Source organism: Callorhinus ursinus, unplaced genomic scaffold (genome assembly GCF_003265705.2).
Source record: "Callorhinus ursinus isolate GAN/ISIS: 27379988/994484 unplaced genomic scaffold, GSC_fseal_2.0 scaffold21, whole genome shotgun sequence".
NCBI lineage: Eukaryota > Metazoa > Chordata > Mammalia > Carnivora > Otariidae > Callorhinus > Callorhinus ursinus.
In genome coordinates, this window is record NW_027397083.1 from 2,311,318 (window position 1) to 2,326,986 (window position 15,669).

Genomic DNA, 15,669 nt, shown 5'->3' on the forward strand with positions numbered 1-15,669 from the left:
ATCATTGTCTTTAGAACATCCATGCTAGATAATCTTCCACTTCTTGGATTAAGAATTTAACTCACACTTATTTTATGGTGACCATATTGGAAAGATAATCCTTACTGGTTCTATGGGCCATTCTTAGGTTTCCACACTGCCTGCTTTTGATTTGAAGTGATTTGCTCCAGGCAGAAATTCCAACATGCTCAGTGGTCTGGGGGGTTGATGAAGAAAACAGAATGTCTTGAATTAAAATATGGAATCTCATATATACAATAAAAACCCAGTATTAAAACAATAGCAGGTAAATATTTCAGTGATAAAAGAGATGGGAGCACATTTCAGTAATATATTAAGATTAAATACTGAGCATTTCAACTCAACTGAGAAATAAAACAATCATGACTCTCACTAAACATTATTAGTGTGCTAGCCAATGCAATAAAGGAAGGGGTAAAATATTATTTATAAAGTAAGTGATATTGTATCAAAACCAGTAACTTCAGGGGAAAGATATTAGGTTTGTTATGACTGTGGAAAAGTCTTCTGCTACAAGTCAATATAATGAAAATGATGCTATAATAAAAATGTAACTTCAAAGAAACGTGAAAATAGGGGCACCTGGGTGGCTCAGTTGTTAAGTGTCTGCATTCGGCTCAGGTCATGATCCCAGATGGAGCCCCACGTTGGGCTCCCTGCTCAGTGGGAAGCCTGCTTCTCCCTCTCCTCCCTGCTCATGCTCTTTCTCATTATTTCTGTCTCTATCTCTCTCTCTCAAATAAATAAATAAAATCTTTAAAAAAACAAATAAAAAAACCGACAAAGAAATGTGAAAATATAGTTTTTAAGATTCCATTTAAAATAATAAATTTAAAACCTAGGGTTTCATTTAATATTTAACTTAGCAAACTGTTGGCTTTATATGTTCTTGTTGTTTATGTTTAAGCTGAATAAACTCATAGTTTCACATTATGTCTTAGTGGAATGGTATTTAGGAAAGAAGAAAGTTTTTATAAGTTAATTCAGCTATGTAATGCATGCTGGGTAACCCTAAGTAAATCTACTAAATAAACCTACAAGAACAGCGTAGACATTTCTTAAAATAAAGTGTAATGGAGGGTTATTCTTACAAATAGTGAACCATATTATAAACCACAGATTGTAAAATAAAGTGGAAATCTGTGGCAGGACAGTGATTATTTATCAACTTGCTTTCAAAAAAAAGTGCTGATTTGTAGCATCTGTTGATTTTCCGATTTCAATGGTGTAAATATTTCCACCATCACTGATTTCAGGCTACAAAATTAAAGCCACTGAACATGGAGTTGGGAATAAATACAGATTATATCTTTTACAAGCTATTATGAGAGACACTGGTGGTGGTTATACAAAAGCAGGTTGGTATTATAAGCAAAATTATATAAAATATTGTTAAAGCACATGCATATTTATATTATACCATATGCTAGAGAAACACTTAAAATCAATGATGAGTCTCTCTTCACAATGTATTTGTATCTATAATTATAAATATCTCTCCTCAATATACTGGTTAATTTCAAAGAGGAAAAGTTCATTTTATAAAATACAAAAGGATCAGCTAACAATAAGTTGTTCATGAGATTCATCAAATTAAAATAATCGTTATACCCAGGGTTGGTAAAGGTGTAGGAAAACAAATATAGCCTTACACATCCAAAGGAGGTGAAATTTGTCTTCATCTTTCTGGAAGGCAATGTAATAGTAAGCATCAAAATTGTTTAAATTAGTCCTGCCATTGATACAATGATTTTAATGCTAGGCAATTAGGAAAATAATAAAAGTATGCAAATATATGAATGGTTTCATTTTTACTTACCAAAAAATGAAGGTTATCTAAATATACCCTGATAGTTAATTCATCTTTTGCACATCTCAGTAAAATATTAAGTAGCCATTCAAAAGCTGAACTAAGTCTACATTTATTGATATTGAAAAATGTTCACAATATAACACACTGAAAAGAGCAGCATACTAAACAGGTTATATAGTGATACATGATTTCTATATCTGCACATCACATCATGGCCTATAGATCATTTATACACAGAAGGAAAATGTGCAAACCATACCACGATATTAACAGTAGTTATGAGGTGGTACTGGGGCTCTTCCCTCCTCCCTATTCATTGTAATCATCCTTTAGATTTTGCATTATACTCTACTTCAACAAGCTTGATTTCAATTTCATTTTTTTAAAGATTTTATTTACTTATTTGTCAGAGAGAGCGAGAGAGCATAAGCAGGGGAGCGGCAAACAGAGGGAGAAGCAGGCTCCCCGCTGAGCAGGGAGCCCGATGCGGAACTCGATCCCAGGACCCTGAGATCATGACCTGAGCTGAGGGCAGATGCTTAACCATCTAAGCCACCCAGGTTCCTTTGATTTCAATTTCAAATGTACATTTCCATGTTACTATGCATTCCACATCTATGAATACTGACAATTTAATTTTTCGTATTGGTTATCCCTATAATTTGTGCTTATCTGGTGCCCATATGGATGTTTGAAGAGTTCCTAATTATTTACCGCTAAAAATGACTTCATAATCCCTACATTTTAGGGGGCAATATTTCATTGTGATATGTTGCAAAGGTGGACTAATTTGTTAACAAATTAAAAACAATTCTCCTCAAAGAGGACAAAACCAATTTACAAAATCATCAAATTTGAAGTGAAAATCATGTCAATATTTTTCCTCTTTTATTAAAATGGTGTGTCAAGTCTTCAGATTTAATTTGACGTTCTTAAATCTTACTTTGGGTGGTTTCCTAAATGTTCAGCCTTTTAAAATTAAGAGTAAGAAATCTAAAAATTGTCAATTTAAAAAGTCTTTTACTCCAAAATGTTATTTTAATCCATTGCCTTTTTAAATCCTAGAATGATAGATTCAACAGATGATATTGTCTTCACCTTCTTATTGCTGAGGAAACTGAGGGATAACGTAAGCGGAATAAATTGTCTTTTGATTCAGCCAGTGTGAGACCCAGCATTCACATTTGGGCTTTTAGACTCCAAGGAATCCATGCTTTTTATTTTTTTTTTTTTAAAGATTTTATTTATTTGACAGAGAGAGAGAGAGAAGCAGGCTCCCAAGGAGCAGGGAGCCTGATGTGGGACTCGATCCCAGGACCCTGGAATCATGACCTGAGCTGAAGGTAGACGCTTAACCATCTGAGCCACCCAGGCGCCCGGAATCCGTGCTTTTTAAAGGCACAGCTGTGGCATAGAGAACGCGGCAGCCTTCTAAGACAGGAGACTGTTAATTCAAGGATGTCAGTGATCAGCTTTGGGCATATAGCATACAGACTCACAACCTGCTGCAGGAGTTTTGTCAGAAAACAGGGAGCCACTGAAATGTTCAAATAGTAGGTAAATGTGTTTAAAGAGAAGAGAAGGAAAGTAACTTTTGAGAATCATAGATCAGAGCAGCCAGCCCTGTGTCTCTATGATCCATCAAAATGTATGGTAAGATCAAAAGCACACCTTGACCTAAGGCAAGTTTAAATACGATCTTCTCTCTCTGGCTATTAATAACATCCTAGTCTTTTCTGTCATTAAGCTTTTATATGACCCTTAGATTGAAAAAAAAAAAATTCATAGTAAACATGAGTTGCCAACTCAAAACCATTTTCCGTGTAATTTAAAATTGTAAAAAGATCTTTGCATTTATTTGAACCATATACATATATATGTTTTTTTAAGATATTTATTTATTTGAGAGAGAGAGAATGAGAGAGAGAGAGCATGAGAGGGGGGAGGGGGAAGGGTCGGAGGGAGAAGCAGACTCCCTGCTGAGCAGGGAGCCCGCCGTGGGACTCGATCCCAGGACTCCAGGATCATGACCTGAGCTGAAGATAGTTGCTTAACCAGCTGAGCTGCCCAGGCTTCCTGAACCATATACATACATATCTATATCTACATATCTATAAATATAACTGTGTATCTGTTTACCTATATCACAGTTATCAGTTGTGTATGGTAATACTTATTTATAAATTGCTCCCTCAAGTTCATCAGTACACCTGGGACTAGAACTCAGGTCCTTAGGCTCATAGAAGGAGGGAAAATGATCTACTAGTACCCACAATTTACTATTACCCCTTTCATGTTGTTTAATCTTTAAGAAGACTCCAAAATGAGCACTATTTGTCCTCATTTAATTGAGAAACTAGTGAAAGCCCACACATAGGCTACACTGTCCAATGCTACACTGTCCAGTGTTTTAAGCTATACTTTGATTTATAAGGATCAACTTACCCAAGGTTTGCCCAGTATAACTCATATGATCCTTGCTACTGGCAAAATGTTCTATAATGTTTCCATTGTTTTGAGTTAATTTATTTGGAATGGATGATGCCCTTGGGATGCAATCCCTGAATTACCTTATTATTTTTTTAATTTTAGATAATTGGAAAAAATATATGAGATCTCATAGGCTTAAAAAAAAAGGCAGTTTACTTAAGAGTCTTTTGGGACCAAGCCAGACTTCCAGGTGAGTAGACAGTTGTGTTAAATCAGTCAGATAGTAAAGTTAGGATGTACTACTATTCTCTTTAATAAAGGCAGTTTGTTAAATTACAATATGGAACAGTTTTATATTGTCTTATATTTTCAAGAAATTAGCATATCAGGAAAATAATCTTTACACTGTACATCTTTGCTTTTCACAGGGGATATTGTTGATGTAGCCAGAGAATTCTGAAGTGGGAATTTTGGAGAAGTGGGGTCAGAACTTTTGTCCATGTTCTGCCTGTAACTAGTTATATACCAAATTAATGACTTTTTATGCATTTTTTTACTTGAGAATTGGGAAGATCAATAATTTCCTATGGAACAAAAATTAAATATTTTTAATATACTTTCCATTTAAAATGAGAGAGTGGGTGTAAATTCTTATGGTTATTTTTACATCTGAAATCTCATTCTAAGTAAAAATATTTAGAAAATTCCATTATATAGTGAACAGATATACAGAAATCACATTAAAAATAGGCATTCTGACAATTTTTTAAGAGGAAAAACCAGACCATGAAGAAAAGCCTATTTATATTTATTCAAGTCACTTCCTCAATTTCATGAATATTTTAAGTTTCTACTGATGATAACTTTCTTCAGAGCATCTTTCACCTCCTTGTTTCAGGCTGTAGATTAAGGGGTTCAACATGGGAATGATCACTGTGTAGAAGACTGAGGCCATTTTGTCTGTGTAGGGAATGGTTTGAGCTTGGCTGTAAGTACGTAAAGATGAGGGTCCCATAGAATATGGTGACCGCCAGCATGTGGGAGCCACATGTGGAGAAAGCCCTGTGCCTGCCCTCGGCTGAGTGCATCCTCAGGATGGCAGAAATAATGTACATGTAGGAGATGAAGACAACCAGAAGGGAAGAAATGAACATGATCCCAGCACAGGCAAAGATCCATAGCTGTTTGGAGTGAGTGTCTGAACAGGTTCGCCTGAGGAGAGGCATGTCATCACAATAGAAATGATTGATGATATTGGAGTGACAATAGGAGAGGTGAAAGGTAAGGATGGTATGAAACAGTGCCACCAGGAAGCGATAGCTGTAGGGGACAGCCACAAGCTGAATGCAGATTCCTAGGGACATTACAACCATGTAGAGGAGAAGGTTACAAATGGCCACGTATTGGTCATAGGCCATGGAAGCCAGCAGCAAGCACTCAGATACCATGAAAGTGAGGAAACAGCCCAATTGAGCATCACATGCATTGAAGGAGATAACATTTTGTTTGTACAAGAAATTCCCAAGCATTTTGGGTGTAATGACAGAAAAATAGCAGAAATCGACAAAAGCTAGGTTGCTAAGAAAGAAGTACATGGGTGTGTTGAGTCTTGAGTCTGTTCTAATGACTAGGATCAAACCTAGATTCCCTACTACTGTGAAGAGATAGATAGATAAGAAAACCACAAAGAAAGGGTGCCTGGGTGGCTCAGTTGGTTAAGCGACTGCCTTCGGCTCAGGTCATGATCCTGGAGTCCTGGGATCGAGTCCCGCATCAGGCTCCCTGCTCAGCAGGGAGTTTGCTTCTCCCTCTGACCCTCTTCCCTCTTGTGCTCTCTATCTCTCATTCTCTCTCTCTCAAATAAATAAATAAAATCTTAAAAAAAAAAAAGAAAACCACAAAGAAGGGCATCTTTAATTCCTTTTGATCTGTGAGGCCCATGAGAATGAACTCTTTCACATGGGTGCAGTTTATCTGAGCCATATCTTTTCAAAGCATCTGTATAGGGAAGTAGAGAAAAGAGTTAAATTCAGGTTGACATTCCAATAAGTAGTGTTTTTTATACCTTAATATGTTGTAAAGAAGTTTTGTTGCTAATATAGAGATTGTTAGCATTTTGGGATTCTGGGAATGAAATGAAGAACAGAAAGAATTGTATGTGGGAACAGTCTATTTCTCTTTCCTCAAATCCAATGTATATACAAAGATGGGACCCATGGAACTATCCACATTTTCTTGGTTTCTGTTCAAAGATCTTGTGCGGTAAGCTATTTAAAACTATAATGTGACTTGCTGAAATGTTTTAACTATTGCTTTTATCGGGAAAAAATGTTAACATTAATAACATTAAGGAAAATAAATCTTCTGTAGTGGCATCGCCCTGACAAATCTGTCATTGTACCTGTGCAGACACAAATCCACATTGTCCCAATGCTGGTGGAAACATTGTATTTTCTATGTTACCTTGATAATTTATCACTAAAAGGCCCTTCTAGGTTGCAACATAATCTTCATAGTTATGTGAAATGGGTAAGTATGGAAAGTACAATGAGATATTTATTGACCTCATTTGATCTCACTAAACCTTTATGTAAAAACCGTATTATTATGCCCACCTTACAAACGAGGAAGAGGAAACTGAAACAGTTAACACCTGAAACAAAAGCAGATAGCTGGTCTGAGTACAGTTAGTTGGGTTTCACACCCATATGTTTTTGATTCAGGAATCCTTATCTCATTATTATTTTCAAATTTTGCTTGCTACCATAGTGCACAAACACCTTTATCTCTGAAGCATGAACCTACATGAACAAAGGGAATGGACCCTCACAAATTTTATATTGTAAGATAGATTATATTTCAATATAGCCTATATTATATTAACATAATGTAATATATTTAATATAACCTATATTATATATTACATAATAATCTTATATAATATTAATAAGTTCTATATTATAAATTACATTTTTTAAATTGATCCTTGCTTTTCAAGACATTTGGAAATTTATGTCTCTATAAGTCAATTTATATTTCTTTCAACTTGTTTACCTTTTATTAAGGAAACATAGATTTGAATTATGTTTTATGTGTTAATTTTCATTTTCTTACTTTAAGTTGGATCCCTATTTTTCTTATTCATTTTACCCAAATTTCTCCTTTTTCTTTTTTTGAAGGATTTGTAATTAATGCAATTTATTCTTTTGAAAGAGAAAGTGTTATTGTGTGCTGCCCATGGAGCTAACCAATTTAGATCTCTCTCTCTCTATATATGTATATATCCATATAATTCTAATTTTTAATTACTAAGTATTTAATCTTTAGTGGTCTGTAAAAGGCATATAATGACATTATCTAAGAAGAATGGAACAGTTCTTGGCATTAGTGATTGACTTTCATAATTGAATTATTGAGTATCTAAATAAAATTTATGGAAATTTATTTTAGGAAAGCATAAAAATTATAGAACCATAATCTTTTTTTTAAAGATTTATTTATTTATTTATTTATTTAAAAGAGTGAGAATGAGAGAGAGAAAGAGAGCACGTGGGGGGGGAGGGTCAGAGGGAGAAGCAGACTCCCTGCTGAGCAGGGAGCCTGATGCGGGACTCGATCCCGGGACTCCAGGATCATGACCTGAGCCGAAGGCAGTCACTTAACCAACTGAGCCACCCAGGCGCCCCCTAGAACCATATTCTTACTATTAATGTCATCTCTCTCCTCTTTTTCTTCTCTCTCTCTCCCTTTCTCTCTCTCTGTTTCTGTCTCTCTTTCCCACTATTACACTTGAGAAATGAAAACAAATCTTGTTACATGATGGCATGGAGCTTATAAATATATCCAGAGTAATACTCTCATGACCCAGCATGTGCTTATCTTGCACGTTCTCTTATGTCCTACTAGAATCTGTTTTATTCTAATTAGCCAAAATAATCCTGGTTAAGATTCTAAAAATTGAACCACAATCTAGTAGTAGTTCCAACACAGTTTCAAAAACTACACTCTGGCACAACACACACCATCACCGTTTTCACCAACCTCAGTGGATAAGCAACTCCCCTACAAACAGACCTACTCTCATCTCTAAGCAAGACTGAGCATATCCTATCCTTGTCCTGGTTATGTCCAACTGCCACTCCATTAGAAGCCTATGTCAATTCACTCATTCTTTCTTTCAATAATGTATGTTGAGAAGCATTAATTCCCAGGCACCACTGTCTGAAGACAGAGCAGCCAAAGAATAGGCATTAGACTAGACTGGAAAGAAAGAAAACTTTATTCAAATTTCCTTTATTTTTCTGGTCTCTTCTTCTCAATTGTTTTACTCCACTTCCAAAGCACAAAACTCTGACATTTGTACATACAAACCACTTTACTTTGTATTAAAAATAAAACTTGGATAATTATATTTAAAAGTGTATGCAACTTTTTACAATCTCATCCCTGAATATTTTTTTAATCCCAATTCCATTCAATCCTTTCCACCATCAGTGGACATCCATTGGTCCTGTTAACAGAGTTGGTCTCCACTTGTCAGTAACATGCCTTTCCATGCTTCTCTACTTTATTCTTGCTGTTCCTAGTACTCTTCTCTATAAGAAAAATGGATGATGAAGGGAAATTCATTTATCGTTAAGGTCTGTTGAAACATCATCTATTCTGTGAAGAGTTACTTCCCATGTTAACATATTTCATATTTTTGTTCTAGAATCACTTTAGACATAATAATTCATTTATAGTTCTTGCCATATGTATAACAATCGTCTGTTTCTATACCTCTTCCCTTGCTGGATGTTAGTTAGACAATTATGGTTGAGAGCCATCCTGGCTTTTTGTCATTTCTTAATGCAGTCTCTCCTAAATGTTAGGTAATGAAGAATTAAATATTAATGCTGGATTAACTAATTTAAGATTAATATCATGGGGCACCTGGGTAGCTCAGTCGGTTGAGCATCTGCCTTCAGCTCACGTCATGATCCTGGAATCCCGGGATCCAGCCAGAGTTGGGCTCCCTGCTCAGGGGGGAGTCTGCTTCTCCCTCTGCCTTTCAGCCCATTCTCACTTTCTCAAATAAATAAATAAATAAAATCTAAATGTTAATATCATAATAATGATATTTGAATATTTCTTCTCCTTATTTTTACATTATAGTCAGTGCTTTGGAAAATATTTTTAATGACACATTGATGATCTTTGTTCAATACACTCCCTGCTAATCCTGTGTAAAATCTCTAGCTACTGTAAATGCAGAAACAGTTTTGATAGATTATAATCTGGTAAATCATGGGCCTGATTTTTCCAAATTTTCTCATAGATCGAAACTGGAATTTTTATTTTCTTTAATCTAAAAAGAAATTACATATAAGAAATAAAATATATATAATTAATAAATATATAATCTAAAAAGAAAAAATATGTATATATAAAATATATTTTTAAATCTAAAAAGAAATATATATGTATAACTAATGTAAAATCAGAGAAAACACTGTTTACTTTCATGTTACAAAATGTACTCCGAGCTTTTTTATCTAGTCCATCATATTATACTCTACTTAATTTTTAAAATTCTTATCTTGAGCTGCTAAAGGGATGTTATTACAGGTCAATAAGTCAAAGTCGACCATTTTGAAATATGCTCTTCTAACCTAACTGGGTAGAAGGCCCTCCTATTTCTCCTCATAATGGCTTTGAATAGCAGCTGACTGCATGTATTTATTAGTGTCTCTGTCCCAGCGGATCTTACCTCAAAGCACAATGCAAGTACGATTATCAGAAAAATTATAATCCATGCTCAACTGGGATCTCAAGGCAGGCTGAAGATCTATTGATATGATTTCCTGTTTTTGAAAAACTGCATATTTATAGCTCTGCCTTTAATATAATGTTATTGCTCTAAGGTTCTCTTAACTTTTAAAAATTTTTAGTTACTTTTTTAAAAAATTATTTTTTATAGTAGATCATGAGGGTCAATTTTTGAAATTCGCTTTTAAGGAGAGGTATGAATTACCTTTTTAAAGTTCTTATAACTTTCTATGAAACATTTATCTAATTCCTCTAAGGACCTGCCCCTTAATACTATATACATAAAGCATTTGGTAAAAGTTCTGGGCATTAGCTTGCATCTTAGTAACTCTGACCTAGATGATGAATAAGAAATATATTGCCAAATTAGTGTGTGGGGAAAGAAATGTGGATATGTAAGTTTTATATACTGGCTAGGAATTTAAAATTTGCCCCTTACTTTTCCTTTAATAAAAATTTAACTATAACACTGGGCTACAATATAATGAAGAACAGGATGGAATCTTACATTTCTTTTTCACGTTGTGTAAACAGGACACTTGACTGAAGGAGAAAATACAGCAAATGCTTAAAAATCACAACCTGCTTACATTGTGTAAATGATGATCAAGCCAGATAAAGATCAAGATAGGGATCAAGATAGGGAATCGTATGTTTGAATTATATATTCCAGATATTAAATAATTCTTTTTTGTATATTTAGTATGTCTCTCCCCCTCCCCCCGGGTTAGGGAACACATCTGGTATGATTGGCTAAATATCCTGTCTCTGTTTGTGCCTTGTTATAAAATGCCATGACTTGTGATTTGGTATTGAAATGCTTGATCATTAAGTATAGTATTATACTTAAGAACAAACAAACATGGTAGAGGGTGGGAGGGATGGGGTGACTGGGTGATAGACATTGGGGAGGGTATATGCTAAGGTGAGCACTGTGAATTGTGCAAGACTGTTGAACCACAGACCTGTACCTCTGAAACAAATAATACATTATATGTTAAAAAAAAAAAAAGAAAGAAGATAGCAGGAAGGAGGAAATGAAGGCGGGGGGTCGGAGGGGGAGACAAACCATGAGAGACTATGGACTCTGAGAAACAAACTGAGGGCTCTAGAGGGGAGGGTGGTGAGGGGTTGGGTTAGCCTGGTGATGGGTATTAAGGAGGGCACATTCTGCGTGGAGCATTGGGTGTTATACGCAAACAATGAATCATGGAACACTACATCAAAAACTAATGATGTAATGTATGGTGATTGACATAACATAATAAAAACAAAAACAAACAAAAAAACAAAATCTTTAGGAATACCAGTAGTGATTCTGAAGAAGCCATTCAACTCTAAATGTAATTAAAAGGAAAGTCTTCCTAATGAATCAGAAATATATAAAGAGTCCAGAAATTACATTTGATTCCTCAATTCTTTTTTGTTTTTTTATCTTAAAATATTGTATAAGGTTAAACAATTAAGTACAATATAACTGATAGAAGACATTTTAAGGAGGGCCATGGAAAACCAACACTACATTTTCTATGGGAGTTTATAAACTTTATTCAGTGAATCCTGCATATATTTCACATGATGGTCTTGTTTAATGTCAGTTCATAGCTTTCTATTCAGACTTGTAGGAACCACTGTAAGCACCCATATGTAACTCATGGCTTAGTTCCTCCTGAACATCCATTTCCTCACTCATGTCTCATCACAAACAGGATTTATAAGGCATAGTGTCTGTGAATAAATGGGTAAGAAAGACCATGTTCACTGAATAGAGCTTGGCTGATCATACAACAAATGTAGTAAATTAAGGATTTCCATCTTGTAACATTAGACTAGATCAATATATCAACATTTAACATTGATTAACTGGGTGTGTACTAAAAGACTCTACATAATTTTATTCTTTCCTATTATTTAGTGGATCTGTAAGTTCCCATACCTAAGTTCAGGGTAATAAGAAGATTCCAAAGGACTATGTGGTCTCCCTGCTTTACTAAAGCATCTGCTCTAGCTGTCCATTCTAAAACTAGGACCATTCGTCAATAATTTTATAATAAACTAAAGGAAAGAAGAGACAATGCAAAGTATCAACTAATGGCTTGTCACAATGTTAGTGCAACTGATAAAAGAAAACATTTCTCTGGGATGCCTCATATTTCTTCTCCCTAAGTTGGGGATTTTAGAACTAATTTAACTTAATTAGTAAGGAAATTAGTAAGGAATAATTTAAAAAGGATTTGGGGGAATAGTCCAAGGATACCCCAATTACAATGTTTTCATGTCAATGAGTCTAATTTTGTTTTGTAGGATTAGATTTCTTTTCTTATATCATAATTATTTTGACTAAAGATTTAGTGCCTATACTTGAAGAAACTCTTCAACACTGGAATTCATTTATAAGTAAAGTGAACATAACCACAGAATGTTAATATGATTTTCCATATACAGACATATCTCAAAGATATTGAGGGTTAGGTTCCAGGCCAATGTAATAAAGAAAACATCACAATAAAGTAAGTGAAATGGATTTTTTTTGGTTTCCAGAGGCATACAAAATTTATGTTTACACTATACTGTAGTCTATTAAGTGTGCAATAGTAGTACATCTAAAAAATGTACAAATCTTAATTTAAAAAAAACAACTTTATTGCTAAAATATGCTAACCATCAACTGAGCTTCCAGTGAGTCATTACTGATCACAGATCACCATCACAAAAGTTTGAAATATTGCAATGACAAAAACGTGCCTGAGACACAGAGTGAGCAACTGCTATTGGAAAAATGGTGCTGATAGACTTGCTCAAGGCAGGGTTGCCTCAGACTTTTTTTTTAAAACGGCAATATCTGCAAAGTGCAATAAAGCAAAGTGCAATGAAATGATGTATGCCGGCATCTCTTCCAGTTTAGTTCTTTGATTATTTATCAAGACTCATTCTTAAGGTTAAATGTCAGATCACCCATAGAGCGGATTAAAACATGGATTTATTGACCTTTATGTGGTGATGCTGATTTGGTAGATCTGAGATACAGGCTGGTTACCTCTGTTCAAAGTTATACAACAGATTTTGGTGTATATTCACTGATCAAGAACTATCAGAATACAAAACAAAAATGTTTATAAAAACAATTAAAATGTCCCTCTAATGATATAAGGAATTCTCACAAACATGATTCCTGGAATGTCTAATGATATCACAATACAGTACATATATTACACACAATAAAGAAGGCTGATATTTGGCGTAGGAAGAGAAATAAATCTTACAGAATCCAGTAAGTTTATGAATCAAACTGAAAATATCAATGATTATACTCTGGATTCTTCACTAAGAAGTTATATAAATTATATTAATTGCATTAAAATAATTTCAATCATATTTGGTTAGCATTCTGAATGTAAATTTATCAGTGGTATATGTTATTTTTTCAATCAAACAATATTAAGAAAAAGTTAGGGAGTTTTATTTTAAATATGCTTTTCAGTTTAATTTTACTAACTTGGCTGTGAAGAGGACTTTAGCCATCTGTAATTACAGTTCCTTAGATGCTGTGATCCACTATACCCCAACATACCCAGTCAGAAAGCAAAAACAAAGCCAAAGGATAAGAAAGATCAACTTACTTCTCTCAGCAATATTGTATTGCTCTGTTCAAACTTATTTAAATTTTTTTTTAACTTCTATATCTCTCAACTCCTGGAAATATTTCTTTCAAATTGGGTACCTACATATGAAGTTAGTCAATAATGCTTGTTTCTGTTTTAACCTCATATTTCCAAGAATTTCAGTTTACTTTTTAATTCAGTGCTTCCCAAATCCCAGCTCTTTTTAATTCCTGGAATTACTTGTAAACCTATAAGTCAGCCACCTAATGTTTGTTTTCTCTGACATGTAGTACCTTATCTTAACCATCTCATCATTTACCTATGGAGATTTAAAATTCCATTGATTTAAAAGAGCAGCATGAATTTGCCAGAAATCTCTGTAAGGCAGCCTTCACATCCTTATTCCACAGGCTGTAGATCATGGGATTCAACATGGGGATGACCAGTGTATAAAACATGGAAGCGATTTTATCTGTATCCAATGAGTAGCGACCCGTAGAAAACTGTGACTGCCATAATATGCGAAGCACATGTGGAAAAGGCTTTCTTCCTTCCTTCTGACGATCGCATCCTTAGAATGGATAAAACAATGTTGAAATAAGACACTAGAACTATAATCAAGGATAAAACCAAATTTGTAGCTGCAGGTATAAATACGATTGTCTCTGGAAGGTAAGTATCAGAGCAGGCCAATGTTAACAGAAGGGCAATATCACAGAAAAAATGATTGATTACATTGGAAGAGCTGTGGAAAAGCTGTAGAGGTATGTGACGGACACCAACAGGAGGCAGATCTGTGGAGATACCGCCACCATATACAGCAGGGGGTTGCAAATGGCCACATAGTGGTCATAGGCCATCACAGCTAATGTAAACACCTCAGCTACAATGAAAACCAAGAACCCTCCCAGCTAGGTGGCACATTCATAGTAGGAGGTGGTTTTCTTCTTTACTAAAAAATTGATCAGCATTTTAGGGTCAATGACAGTAGAATCACCAAGATTGGTGATAGCCAGGGGCTGGAGGAAGAAGTACATGGGCGTTTCACGCTGAGAGTCAACACTGGTGAGGAAGATGATGCCCAGGTTCCCTGCCATGGTCAGCCCATAGATCACCAGGAAAACAAAGAAGAGTAGAATCTGGAGGTCTGGATGGTCTGAGACTCCAGTGAGAACAAACTCAGTGACCTGGGTAAAATTTCCAGGAGCCATGTAAGTGTTTGGAGAATCATCTGTTCGGAGAGGAAAAGAAGTGGTTACAAACTTGAAGGGATTATTTTCTAGGATGGTCATTAGATGATATATTCCTTAGGTGAGATTTCCTGGAATCATGTGTTAATCTAACTCAGTTATTAAAATCAAGGTGCAAGACCTGGTAAATTTTGCAAACATTTGGAAGAGAGAAAAAGCAAGTATATAGCAAATTAAACAGATGATCCAACGTCATGTACTATTTGAAAATTTACTTCCTCACGATCTCATTAAATCATGAGTATCTTATTAGCTTACAAACATTTGAAGCCATGGTTCATATCTTCATATCATGTCTTTTGAGTATGAGAAAGACTTGAGGAATCGTATGCCTCCAAATAATCCAATATCTTCTTGTGATTTCCTAATCTGGGACTGGCTTTTTCTGAAGATCGGATGATTCTAGTCTCTATCCTGCCTCATTTTCTTTATTCTATTTTTCTATAACTTTTATTTGATGGGCATTGAATTTCTAATTTCTACCATCCATGTCTGTCAACTGCTTTTTCTCATTTTCCATTTTGTTAACCCAGACAAAAATACATGGAGATATGTCTTTTATCTTTCTGATGACTGATTTTTTCCCAGCTTTCAGAAAATGAGATCTGTGAAAATTACAAATTTTCATAAAACAACCCACTATGCTTTATTGGATACTACTTCCTTTTCCTTCCCTCTCAAAACTTTTCCTTCTTTTTTTTTTAAGATTTTATTTATTTATTTGTCAGAGAGAGAGAGAGAATGT

At 34.8% G+C, this 15,669-nt stretch overlaps 2 pseudogenes; both read right to left on the minus strand.

Annotated features, from left to right (window-relative positions):
• Nucleotides 1–5,081: 5,081 nt before the first annotated feature.
• On the minus strand, nucleotides 5,082–6,247 carry LOC112829516 (olfactory receptor 8U9-like; annotated as a pseudogene).
• Nucleotides 6,248–14,003: 7,756 nt separating this feature from the next.
• Nucleotides 14,004–14,885, minus strand: LOC112829713 (olfactory receptor 8J1-like; annotated as a pseudogene).
• Between the last annotated feature and the right edge of the window lie 784 nt (nucleotides 14,886–15,669).